This window comes from Monodon monoceros, unplaced genomic scaffold (genome assembly GCF_005190385.1).
Source record: "Monodon monoceros isolate NGI ecotype Baffin Bay Population unplaced genomic scaffold, NGI_Narwhal_1 Super_Scaffold_13, whole genome shotgun sequence".
Taxonomy (NCBI): Eukaryota; Metazoa; Chordata; class Mammalia; order Artiodactyla; family Monodontidae; genus Monodon; species Monodon monoceros.
In genome coordinates, this window is record NW_021703769.1 from 14085093 (window position 1) to 14099149 (window position 14057).

A 14057-nucleotide genomic window follows, 5' to 3' on the forward strand; every position below is an offset into this window, starting at 1 on the left:
ATATTTGCACATGTTCTACCAATTTACCATGGATTTTCTATTGCATATGCTGTTTTCATGCTTCTCTTTCACCCCTGCTTTTTGGTTAGTTGATAGCATTTTGTTTGTCCTCAATTAATTTTTCTTCTGATGACTTGGAAAATGTATATTCTGTTCCTATTATCTTTATATCTTTGACGCACATAGTTAAGCATATTCTTAATCAACATCTAGAGTTAATTAACATCTGTATCTTCCCACTAAATAAAATGAGAATCTTAGCATGCTTTTACTTTTCTCTCCTACCTCCTTCCCAGATTTCACACCTCTCAACCCCATGTTATCATCTTAGCTTTTAGTTAATTATTATAAGAAAAGATATTTATTTAGGCTTAAAAATAAACCTTTCCCAGCGGTGTGCAGAATTATAAGGCTGTCTGCAGAGATTTGAAAAATGGCAACAAATGAAAGTAGCAACATCCTTAGCTCAGCATCCTTGGCTGTGGATTCACTTTTACCTGAGAATCCTCTGCAGGAACCATTTTAAAATGCTTGGAACTGTATGTTGAAGAATTATACAAAGTTCCAGATGGCAACATGGGGATGCCTCATAGTTCATGAGGTCCTTTATTTCTTGTTCTGTTTACCTGCATTTTTGTTTCAATTTATACCTTACATGAAAAAGTACAAAATTCAAAAGGATAAACCAGAAACGTGGGGAAATCAATGGAAGTGTTTTAAAGTACTTCTCTTTAATCACTTTTGTATCCAGCTTCCTTTGATTTGTGGAACCTATTATTTTACAGAGTATTTCAATACTCCTTATGATTGGCAAACAATGCCAAGATGGTACATGCTTTTGGCAAGATGGTTTGGCTGTGCAGTGATTGAGGATACATGGCACTACTTCCTGCATAGGCTCTTACACCACAAAACACTATATAATCATATTCATAAAATTCATCGTGAGTGGGCTTCCCTGGTGGCGCAGTGGTTGAGAGTCCGCCTGCCAATGCAGGGGACACGGGTTCGTGCCCCGGTCTGGGAAGATCCCACATGCCGCGGAGTGGCTGGGCCCGTGAGCCATGGCCGCTGGGCCTGCGTGTCCAGAGCCTGTGCTCCGCAACGGGAGAGGCCACAGCAGTGAGAGGCCCGCGTACTGCAAAAAAAAAAAAAAAAAAAACATCATGAGTTTCAGGCTCCATTTGGAATGGAAGCTGTATACGCACATCTTCTGGAAACCCTAATTCTTGGAACTGGATTTTTTCATTGGAATCATGCTTTTATGTGATCACGTTATTCTTCCTTGGGCCTGGGTGACCATTCGTTTGATAGAAACTGTTAATGTCCATAGTGGTTATGACATTCCTCTCAACCCTTTAAATCTCATTCCTTTCTATGCTGGTTCTCGGCAGTCAGGATTTCCACCACATGAACTTCATTGGAAACTATGTTTCGACATTTACATGGTGGGATAGACTTTTTGGAACAGACTCTCAATTTACTGCCTACAATGAGAAGACGAAGGTTGAGAAAAAGACTGAATAAACATCTCACATAAACTTTCCTGAAGATACACATTTCCTGAATTGAAGCTAGTAGCTAACATTGCTTCTGGGGAGTGGAAATAAACATGTCTTGGTTGCTAAGTGATAAAAAGAACATTAACAACTTTTAATTATCTTCCTAGTGGGAACTTTTATATGTTTAAGTACAGTTTCCCTGAGGAAGCTTTAAAGGCTATGTTGCTAACCTCACAAAAAGGATTTAAGTAATGGAAGGAGTATTAATGTAGGTCTTTTCCCCAAGTTGTATTATAGGCCTGAAGCTGAAATTGGTCTTCAAACCTTTTATTTTTTAAATTTATTTTTATTTATTTATTTTTGGCTGCATTGGGTCTTTGTTGCTGAGCAAGTGGGCTTTCTCTAGTTGCAGTGAGCGGGGTCTACTCTTCGTTGTGGTGCGCGGGTTTCTCATTGTGGTGGCTTCTTTTTGTTTCGGAGCATGGGCTCTAGGCGTGCAGGTTTCAGTAGTTGTAACACATGGGCTCAGTAGTTGTGGCTCGCGGGCTCTAGAGCGCAGGCTCAGTAGTTGTGGTGCACAGGCTTAGTTGCTCCGTGGCATGTGGGATCTTCCCAGACCAGGGCTCGAACCCGTGTCCCCTGCATTGGCAGGCGGATTCTCAACCACTGCGCCACCAGGGAAGCCCTCTTCAAACCTTTTAAATATATAGTGGCCATTTGAAGAACTCTTAGTAGCATTGAACTTTAAACACTTTTTTGGAATTTGCTTAAAGATCAAATGCCATGGGTTGAACCACACCAATCTGTACAGTGTGAGTGAGTGCTGACTCTGAAACAGCCAGCACCGGGAATTTCTACTCTTATCTGGAGCTGACCAGTTTGGGGTGATTCTCGTTCTTTGAGAAGTCCTTTTTGATTACAATGTACTACTCTTATCTATAAATTAAGGCATTTCTGAATTGATGAAAGACTATTTTAGTCTAAAGGTTTTCAGGTTACTTGAATTTTTTAAACACTGGGCTTTATTTCTGCTACGTACCCTTTCATTTTTGCACATCAAGTTTTCATTATACTTAAAGCTGTATCTTGAAACTTTGTGTACTGACTTGCTGTATTTGCACTTGGAGCTATTGAAACAAATGATTTTGTTTGATTAAATAAATAAATAAATAAACCTTTCTGGTTTCCTTGCTTACCTGTGCTTCTTATATCACACATTTTCTTCCTAAATTTATTTTCTCTTTGTTGGAGTATATATCTTCTACACCAGTGGGTTCTCAACCAGAGGCTATCCTGTACCCCTTCCCAATGTAGGGGTGTTTTGTATTGTCACAGTGATTGAGGAGGAATGCTACTGGCATTTAGTAGACGGCAGTGAAAGACACTAAGCAACCTGCAGCGTGTGGATCCGTCTTACACGATGAACAATTGTTCCACCCAAAATGCCAGCAGGACCCTGTTGAGAAATGCTGTTCTGTATGGACTGTGAGTTGCAAACTTTTTTAGTCTGCTTGTGTCTTAAAATGTCTTTATGATGCCCTTACGTTTGCTTGATAGCTTGGTTGGGTAAAGATTCCTAAATTCACAAGTATTTGGCCAGAGAAATTTGGAGATATCATTCTGTTGTTTTCTTGCTTACAAAGTTGCAAATGTGAAGAGTGATTATTGTATTCTCACTCCACCCTAGATAATTTTATTTCACTTCCTTTTTATCCTTGGTGTCCTGAAATTTCATCATGATGTAATTAGCTGTAGGCCTTTGACAGTCTTCTTATAAATTACAGGACACAATTCCTGTGAACTGTAGAGGACCTAAACTAGGTCCTCTCAATATAAGAGCTCATGTATTTAAGTTTTAAGAAAATGGCTTGAATTATTGCCTTGCTTCAGGGATTCTCTCCTTCCTTCACTTTCTTCTCTCATTCTGTAACTCACGTTAAGCAGACAGTGAACTTGTGCATCTCTTTCTTAATACTTTGTTCATACTTCCCATGTATTTCTTCTTTTGCACTGCATTTTGGGAGACTTCCTTAGCTCGATCTTCTGGCTCACTAACTAATTCTTCAAACTATTTTGCCCTTCAACCCATCTATTGAAATTTTTATTTTTAAAAGAATTATTAGTTTTATTTTAAAAAGAAAAATCTTTTTCATTTACAAAACTTTGGGGTGCTTTTTAAAAACATTGATGTGATAAGCTCTCTCATGTGACCAAGCTTTTCATGATACTTTTCCTATAATCTGGTTCTATTTGCTTTCTTAACTCTGTTTCATCACCTGTTAACCAGGAATAATAATACCTACCACTCCATTTCATTGTGATGATTAGAGTTAACATAACACGATGCCTGGTATGTAGTGAGCTATATACTTGTTGGATGAATATACAAAGCAGAATAATAAATGTAAAATACCTGGCACATATATAGTAGGCCCTCATTAAATGGAAGCATGTTACCATTATTATTATTATCCCTGTTAGTATTTGCTGAGACAGTGGCATTCAAGGATTTTACTTTCTTGGTTTCAACCAGGTGAGAACACCGCCACCTCTCCCACGCCCAGATCCACGACACGGACTGCTTTGTAACTTTGCCGAGGCACGAACTTGAACTACAAATTGGCAGGCTGGTGAGTGGGAGTGGGAATCTGCCCAGCATCTGTCTCCCGAAATGGCTTTTTATGTTTTTATTTAATATGTGAAGCCAGTTAACCCTCACCACCACCCTGAAAGGCAGATGTCATTATCCCTGTTTTATAGGATGATAAACCTGAAGAAATTACAAGCTCTATTCACAAGGCAGTGGTTTAGGCTTCTGGGCTCGGCAGTCAGACAGATGGAGTTCTTTCTGACTCAAGAAATGGATGCTCTGGGGCTTCCCTGGTGGCACAGTGGTTGAGAGTCTGCCTGCCGATGCAGGGGACACGGGTTCGTGCCCAGGTCCGGGAAGATCCCACATGCCGCGGAGCGGCTGGGCCCGTGAGCCATGGCCGCTGAGCCTGCGCGTCCGGAGCCTGTGCTCCGCAACGGGAGAGGCCACAACAGTGAGAGGCCCGCGTACAGCAAAAAAAAAAAAAAAGAAAAGAAAAGAAATGGATGCTCTGAACCTCGGTTTCTTCTGTAGAGTGGGCCTTACAGGGCCTCTTGCGTCAAATCCGTTGGAATGCCACTTGTCACATATCATTCAATGCCAGCACAAAGGCCACTTCCAAGGATTAGAACCATTCGGGCTGAACTCTCGCCACATCCTACCACTTCCTCTGTTCCTTCATTCACTGGAGGCATCACACTTTGCTGGGAATCAGCTAACTTGTGGGTGCACCTGTGCCCACCACCGGAGTGGGGACAACCGGAGAGAAATATGAGGTGACTTCCCCAAATCTTAGAAGTAAGGCTGCCCTCTGGTAAGTAAATGATAAGACAAACCAAAACACGGGCTAGAAACAGAGATATAGAATGTCACCTATTCAGTTATCAAGCTATTGTCTCTCAGCTGAAACCCACATTCCCACTCACTGCTTTGTGGTGCTGGCGCTGGGATTCTGAGAACTGCACTGCAGCTTTGCCAGCAGTCCCCTTCTAGTCTCTGCTAAGGGGAAGGGGGAGTACTCACAGGAGCTGCAAGCCTGGAAGAGGAAAAGGACCTGCTCTTCCCCCTTTTTTTTTTTTTTACGGTACGCGGGCCTCTCACTGTTGTGGCCTCTCCCGTTGCGGAGCACAGGCTCCGGACGCGCAGGCTCAGCGGCCATGGCTCACGGGCCCAGCCGCTCCGCGGCACGTGGGATCTTCCCGGACCGAGGCACAAACCCACGTCCTCTGCATCGGCAGGCGGACTCTCAACCACTGCGCCACTACCTTCCCCATTTTTAAAAAAATTTATTTTATTTATTTATTTATTTTTGGCTGCGTTGGGTCTTCGTTGCTGCGCGCGGGCTTTCTCTAGTTGTGGATAGCGGTGGCTACTCTAGTTGCGGAGCACGGGCTCTAGGCATGCGGGTTTCAGTAGTTGTGGCTCACGGGCTCTAGAACACAGGCTCAGTAGTTGTCGTGCACAGGCTTAGTTGCTCCATGGCATGTGGGATCTTCCCAGACCAGGGCTTGAACCCGTGTCCCCTGCATTAGCAGGCGGATTCTTAACCACTGTGCCACCAGGGAAGCCCTCCCATCTTCTTTCATGGGATTCCTGTGAGCATCACCCCAGCATCACTCATTGACCTTGGCAGTGGCCATTTCTTCCTGTAACACCAGTTGAATCCAGTTTGCAGGTTTTTAAACACTTACAGAAGCCTTCTTATGCCCCTGCAGACACCAGCACCTGCTGTGCAGCACCCCGTCGTCAAAGGTCTGCATCCCACACTCATAGCCCCTCCTCTGAGCTCAGACACCAGCACAAGCTGGCCGGGAACCCCTCCTCAGAGGTTTCTGAAACCACGTCTAAGTTTTAATAACGCCAATGTCTTTCCTTTGTTCCTTGAGCCTTAGAGGTGGTAGATGCTTCCTGCAGCCACTGCCTCTGTGACAACATCGAGTTCTTTTGATCCTTTTTTAGTTATCTACTTAACAACTTTATACCTAGTTAATAATGCTTTATATTGATTGATCTCTTTTAAAGAACTGGTGTGGTTTCTAACTCCTGACTAGATAGACCCTGACTCATACATAGCCTGGAAGGGGTAGACCATCCCCTAGGCCAAGATGTGACCGTACACCTAAATGAAGACATAAAATCTCCAATGGAAGTGGGTGAACTTCAAAAGAGGATTGGTCAGCCATTGAAGACTGGACCAGCGAGAGCCAGCAGCACAGACCCCAGCAGGACATCCTCAGCAGTGACAGGAGGACAAACCATCGTCATCCGTAGCCTGGATGACTGTAAGGAGCTCTGTTGGAGTATGAGACTACCACTCAGGATGGCAACCAGCTACATTTAGTGCTTCCTTACGTACAGGAGCACATGGCAACCAGCTACATTTAGTGCTTCCTTATGTACAGGAGCACATGGCTGCTCAGCACAGCCTCATGAGCAAAGCAAACGGTTAACCTTACATAGGTTTGGGGAAGAGTTTGCTTCGGGATTACATTGGTTCCAAAAGCGGGAGTGGGGTGATGCCAGCCTCAGAAGCATGTTCCTTTCAGTGAATCCACTGCAGATTGGCTGGTTTTCAAAGCACAGACTGTCACTGATTGGTTGGTTTCAGAGGCAGGATCAGTGACGTGAGTTGCCCTTGACCTGTTAGACAGGTTTAAGACCAGTTCTGTTGTTTATTTATTACTAGGACTATAGAAAAATCAGTCTTTTCCTAGGAGTGCACAGGCTTTTTAATATTCACATCCCATTTGGTCCTCCTGCTTCCATCTTTGAATCCTACCAGCCATTCTCAACACAATCTGATCACAGCACCCAAGAGATCTTTTTGCAAAACTCAAATTGGATCGTGTCATTCCCCTGCTTCCAACCCTCTCATGGATTCCTGTTGCACGTAGAACAAAACTGAAACTCTCCACAGCAGAGCTGACAAGACCTGCATTAGCTGTCTTCTCCCTGCCCTTCTCTTCCCTTTGTTTGATCTAACGACCCAGTTCAAGTCAGGATCTCTCCTACCTCCAGGTCTTCCCACATTGCTGGCCCTTCTGCCTGGAACACTCTCCCCTTCACCCTTCACCTGGAAAACTCCTATTCATCCATCAAGTCTCAATATAATCATCACCTCCTCAGAGAGGACCTCCATGACTGTGCAGTCCTCCTGCTTTAGTTGCTGAAATGTGGGGAAATGAGCCTAATCATTCTCCTATAACATTTATCCCTGTTTATAATAACACATTTTTAAATTAATTAATTAATTTAGTTAGTTATTTGCTTGTTTGTTTGCTGTCTATCTCCCCTGCAGGGCTATGAATGCTCTGAGGGCAGAGACTGCATTTGTTTTGCTCACCACTATACAACCAGTGGCTGGCGTACACCAAGCACTCAGCAAATATTTGTGGAAAGAACAGATAAACTCTCAAGTAGGGGAGTCTTCCTACAATAAACAGGAGCCCCTCCACATGGTCTCCTCCCCCAGCCAGACCTCCACGGCCAGGCCCTCTAGCAAGATTAATTTTCTGGCCATGGCATGTGGGATCTTAGCTCCCCGACCAGGGATCAAACCTGCGACCTCTGTAGTGGAAGCATGGAGTCTTAACCACTGGACCTCTAGGGAAGTCCCAAGAGTGGGTCTTCATTTCTTCTACCATGGCCACCTCAGCTTCTCAAGAAACAGGCACCTGCTCCAGACAAACCAGGCCAGTTCAATAACACTCATGGAGGTGTTTAGGGAGCAAAGGAAGCATCGGCCAATACAGGAACCCTTACCCCACACCCAGGCTCTGATCTCTAGGGCTGGGCTTACAATTAGAGGGATGAAGACAAGGGATGATGAGTCAAAGGGGCCCTGGGTCAGCAAGGCTACCTCACTCTCCCCCCACACCCAACACACACACACACACACACACCCCCCACATCTGTTTGGCCATTAATAACAACCCCCAATGATTGAACGCCTACTCAGAGCTACAAGCAGAAACTTTACTTGGTTTTACCTCATATAACTCCCTCACCAGCCCCACGAATCAATTTCTAGTATTATCCCTATTTTACAGATAAGGATAATACATTTCAGCGAGGTCAGGCAAACTGCCTGAGGACCCACGGTAAACATGGCAATACTCAGACTGCATAGCCATAGCAATCGTTAAAGTAGTGAAATTCCCACGCATTATTAGCTGGTAAATAGTAGATGCCTCAAACCCCTGAGCGTTTTCTCCACTCCCCGAGCAGCCCTGACCTCTCCCGCCACCTCTAACCCCTTCACCTCCCCACATTCCAGTAACTAAAGGGTTAAAGCAAAGCGGCCCTGGAAGGGGCAGAGAAACCCTCTAGGAATCTTCTCCAGGAGCTGTCTGTTCTGATCGTCATGCCTCACTGGCTGCTAAGTATTTCACATTATTATTTAGGATGCTCTGCTTCTGTTGTAACTAAGCTCTTCCCGCTGGAGAATTAGATCCAGGGAGCCCAGCTTCGCGTTGGCCAGGGGCTCATCTCCGGTTTGGAGGGATGCAGTGGGCTGTAAGAGCAGTCCCCCGCCCCCTTCCCCGCCCCCGCTTGAGTCCAGAAAGCAGCAGATTCACCACCAAATCCTAGTATGCTTGCCATTTTCTAAGAAATTATTGAGCCATTGCTGTGTGTCCTCTCTCAGTGAAGCCATTTACAGGGTACTTGCCGGGGCGGGGGGCGGGCAGGGCTCTCCGGATCTAAAGAATGGCCATTTGGTGGTTTCCAGGGCATGGACGCCAAGGTTAGAGTCCACTTGTTCAAGCCCCAGACCTGCCACTTAAGAGCCATAGAGCAAATGACTTAACCTGTCTGTGCTTCAGTTTCCTCTTGTGAAAAATGGGAGTAATAATAATAATAATCCTGACTTCAGCGCGTTGGGGTGAAGGTTCAATTAAATGCAGTATGTAAAAGTCCCTAAGAGTAAATAAAATTAATGTAAAATCCTTAAAACAGTGCCTGTCCCTACCCTAATGCTATATTGGTAAGTGGTAGCTATTAGTTCTGTTTACTAGGTGTGCTAGCCATTTTGCAAATCTCACTGAATACACTGAATACGGTCCCCTGATGCCCTGCCGCAACACGCGCCCACGCGCGCGCGCACACACACGGAGCGACGGATGCTGGTAGATGATTTCCTACGCCAGCAGAGGGCTCCGGGCTCACACAAGCGGCTGGAGCAGGTCCCTGCTGGGGCTGACAGCTGACAGCTCACCAAGGTCTCCACCTCCCACGCCCTGCTCCGCTTCCGCTCACACACATATAAGGTAAGCCCCCAGTTCCTGGAGGAACGATCTTCGCAAATTAAGTTATCGTCCGTTATGTGAACCCCCAACCTGCAAGAGCTGAAGCTAGACTTGCTGTCTGCCTCCTGCCCTTTGCTTCCCACTGAAAGAACCAAGTCACCATGACTGCTCTTAATGATGCTTTAGTCGCCTGGTTTAGTCATTTTTCTTCTCTTTCTGAGGCAGAGAGATGTCTTAAGGGAGACAGAGCAATGTTGCAGGAGAGACCCAGGTCTTGAAATTAGAATTGGATTTTAATATTGGCTTCACCACTCCACCAAATAACCTGGGCAAATGGCTAACTCTCGGTGCCTCAGTTTCTTCATTTGTATAATAAAGGTAATAAGAGTATGTACCTCATAGGAATGTGAGGATCGAAGGAGATAAATCATGTAAAGACCTTAGCGCAAAGTCTCATATGTAATCCCGGCCTAACAAGTGTTTGACGAAAAGAGTGAAACGCCCAGGTGTATTGTTTTCAGTGATGAGTATAAAAAGAAGGTCATGTACTGTGAGGTCAGACTGACTTGGGTACAAAACAGGCTGTGTGGCAAGTTTCTTTGCATCTCTAAACCTCAGTCTTCCTCATCTGTAAAATGGGCACCCTGGGGCTTCCTTGGTGGTGCAGTAGCTAAGAATCCACCTGCCAATGCAGGGGACACGGGTTCGATCCCTGGTCCGGGAAGATCCCACATGCTGTGGAGCAACTAAGCCTGTGTACCACAAGTACTGAGCCTGCGCTCTAGAGCCTGCGAGCCACAACTACTGAGGCTGTGTGCCACAACTACTGAAGCCCGTGTGCCTGGAGCCCGTGCTCCGCAACAAGAGAAGCCACCACAATGAGAAGCCTGTGCACTGCAACGAAGAGTAGGCCCTGCTTGCCGCAATAAGAGAAAAGCCTGCACACTGCAACGAAGACCCAATGCAGCCAAAAATGAAATAAAAATCATAATAAATAAAAGGACACCCTAGAGCTCCATTGAAAATTGGCAGTTTGTTTTTTTTTAATAAATGTATTTGTGTATTTATTTTTGGCTGCATTGGGTCTTCGCTGCTGCACACGGGCTTTCTCTAGTTGCAGCAAGTGGACTACTCTTTATTGTGGTGCACGGGCTTCTCATTGCGGTGCTTCTCTTGTTGCGGACCACGGCCTCCAGGCACAAGGGCTTCAGTAGTTGTGGCTCACGGGCTTAGTTGCTCCGTGGCATGTGGGATCTTCCTGCACCAGGGCTCGAACCTGTGTCCCCTGCATTGGCAGGCAGATTCTTAACCACTGTGCCACCAGGGAAGTCCCTAAATTTTGCAGTTTTAAATGAGATCATGTATGTAACAGTCCCCAACATAAGTCTTGGCACATAGTAGACCCATAATAAATATGGGTTCTATTTCTTTTAGCAGATAAATGTAGGTTTCGATTTTTATGAGCCACCATATCAGAAATCCTTCTGATATGGTGGCAGGAATTGTATTTCAACAATAATTGTTTGTGAGAAGGGACATGCTTAACTTATGAGTGTTTAGGAAGATTCAACCATAGCACGAGTCAAGTTCATAGAGACAAGTTATCCATGGTGTCTTTTTGTTTATTTGATGGTGCAATACATAAGATATTGACCATGTACTATGTACTAGATACGCTCTAGGTGCTGGGAATATAGCCAGGGACACGACCATCAGCATCCCTGCTGTCATGGAGTCTATAAGTAACGTGGAAGTCAGAAAACAAAGTAGTCATATGACATCAAGTGCAATAAAGGAGATTGGAGCAGGATAAGGAAACAGAGTGGGGTTGGAGGGGCTGGATCAGAGAAGATAGGGTGGTCAGGGAAGACTTGCCTGAGAAGGTATTAGACCATGACCTATTGAATAAAGTGAAGAGTAAGCCATGTGATGATTGGGGAAAGAGCATTCCAGGAGAGGGAACAGCAAGTGCAAAGGCACAGAGGTGGGAAGAAACTGTGTTCAAGGAATGGGAAATTAGACCTGTAAGACTCAAGCAGAGTGAGCTACGGGAGCGTGGAAAGTAGTCAAGTGGCAGACCATCTGAAGTCTTTTAGATGATGGTGACAGTTTTGTCTAAGCCCCCCAGCACTCTAAAGATGGACCACAGTGTGGCATAGGTGGATGCTGAGAGGAATAACCAAAGCATCGATTTGTAGGGGAGAGGGGATGAAATACACCTGCACCTATAGGATTGCCCTTACGGAGGATCAGAGAAGGTGCATTTGTAACAGGAGGAGACGCTTTTTTTTTGTCAGCGAGATAAGAAGGTCATCAGTTAAGAGTAAGGAGTTGAGGGCAGAAGAGAGAAGATTCGAGATAGCCTCTGGGTGAGTGAGAGTGAATTGGCCAGGGATTTCCCCATGATGGGGAGGACCCATTTGAGGGTCTGTACTTTTCTCTGGCCCCAGTTAATTGCTGGGCACAGGTGTGACAGGTGGTGATTTAGGTTTAAGCAGAGTTGGGATTCTGCAGGTGAGTAGATGGAGAGAGAAGGGGGCACGGGAGTTGAGGGTGAACACAAGGGCGTGATGATAGTGAAGAACAGGGTAAGGCGGTGAGCTGGGTAGGGGGGGAAGTGAGGCCACAGAGGCCAGACTACACAAATATGGAAGTCAAAGGATTGGAGAACTGGGAGAAGTATTTTGATATGCTCCAGTTTCAGATGTGGTTTTAGAGGAACTAAAAAAACACAATGAATACTTATTGAAGGCCTGCTATAATTATTAAAACTACATACAATTTTTTGAGCACGTATTATGTGCCTGGCACCCTGCTAAGTATTGGACATTTACTGTATCTCATTTAATTCTCATGACAATCCATCAAGGTTGGTACTGTTATTATCCCCATTGTACAGATGAGGAGACTGAGCCTCAGAGAGATCTAGTAACTTACCCAAGAACGCACAGCTGGTAAGTAACTGTATGGTTAGGCCATTCAAGATGGCTGTTTTCTTGCTCTCTCTACATCCCCTGCTCAACCAGGTCCTGCTTCACTCACATGACTATCCAATTCTCTTAATTATAGGGCTTAATTAGTCCCTGGTAACTGATGTGCCAATTCCCCCTATAAAGGGTACCCTCCTTCTCCCCCAGGTTGCAAGGGGAGACTGCTGCCTTGTCTTGCCCACCATCTACCACACACAGTGGGGGGTCATTCTGGAACCTTTGTGTAAGAGACCCCTGCCCAATAAGCCACTGATGTCTCTGTCTCTGTCTCTGTCTCCGGACTCTTTCTTTGGTCTTAGGGGCCTGCGAAGAGCAGTCCAACAGTTACAAAGGGCTCTGTATACTAACAAGCCCGAGGGATCGTAACTATTTTGCCATACCAGCTGCCATACACTGTGCTGGGTTCGTATAATGATAACATTCAGCTTCAGGCACATGTCTTAGCTGATCTCAGCCTGAAAACAGGACATCTGGCCTCAGTTGCCCAGGGGTAGCAGCTGGGAGTGGAGGTGGAGGGATCTGGAATTCTTGTCTTGTGTAGTAGTCTTGGTGGAGCTGTCAGTCTGGGCGCCTGCCTTCCTTAGCTAAGGGGAGGGCATGTTACCTTAACTCAGCCACTGGACTCTTGCTCCAGGGACCTTGACTCTGATCAAAGAAAGGTCTGATCTGATGGGCTTCCCTGGTGGCACAGTGGTTGAGAGTCCGCCTGCCGATGCAGGGGACACAGGTTCGTGCCCCGGTCTGGGAGGATCCCATGTGCCGCAGAGCGGCTGGGCCCGTGAGTCATGGCCGCTGAGCCTGCGTGTCCGGAGCCTGTGCTCCGCAACGGGAGAGGCCACAGCAGTGAGAGGCCCGCGTACTGCAAAAAAAAAAAAAAAAAAAAGGTCTGCTCAAGAAAGGGGAGAAACAACCCAATCCAAAAATGGGCAGAAGACCTAAATAGACATTTCTCCAAAGAAGATATACAGATTGCCAACAGACACATAAAAGAATGCTCAACATCATTAATCATTAGAGAAATGCAAATCAGAACTACAATGAGATATCATCTCACACCAGTCAGAATGGCCATCATCAAAAAATCTACAAACAATAAATGCTGGAGAGGGTGTGGAGAAAAGGGAACCCTCTTGCACTGTTGGTGGGAATGTAAATTGATACAGCCACTGTGGAGAACAATATGGAGGTTCCTTAAAAAACTACAAATAGAACTACCATATGACCCAGCAATCCCACTACTGGGCATATACCCTGAGAAAAACCATAATTCAAAAAGAGTCATGTACCAAAATGTTCATTGCAGCTCTATTTACAGTAGCCCGGAGGTGGAAACAACCTAAGTGTCCATCATCGGATGAATGGATAAAGAAGATGTGGCACATATATACAATGGAATATTACTCAGCTATAAAAAGAAACGAAATTGAGCTATTTGTAATGAGGTGGATAGACCTAGAGTCTGTCACAGAGAGTGAAGTAAGTCAGAAAGAGAAAGACAAATACCGTATGCTAACACATATATATGGAATTTAAGAAAAAAAAATGTCATGAAGAACCTAGGGGTAAGACAGGAATAAAGACACAGACCTACTAGAGAATGGACTTGAGGATATGGGGAGAGGGAAGGGTAAGCTGTGACAAAGCGAGAGAGAGGCATGGACATATACACACTACCAAACGTAAGGTAGATAGCTAGTGGGAAGCAGCCGCATAGCACAGGGACATCAGC

The 14057-nt window shown here is 45.3% G+C and overlaps 1 pseudogene; it reads left to right on the plus strand.

Moving 5' to 3' along the window:
• The first annotated feature begins 433 nt into the window (after positions 1-433).
• Positions 434-1870, plus strand: LOC114893895 (annotated as a pseudogene).
• The last annotated feature ends 12187 nt before the right edge of the window (positions 1871-14057 follow it).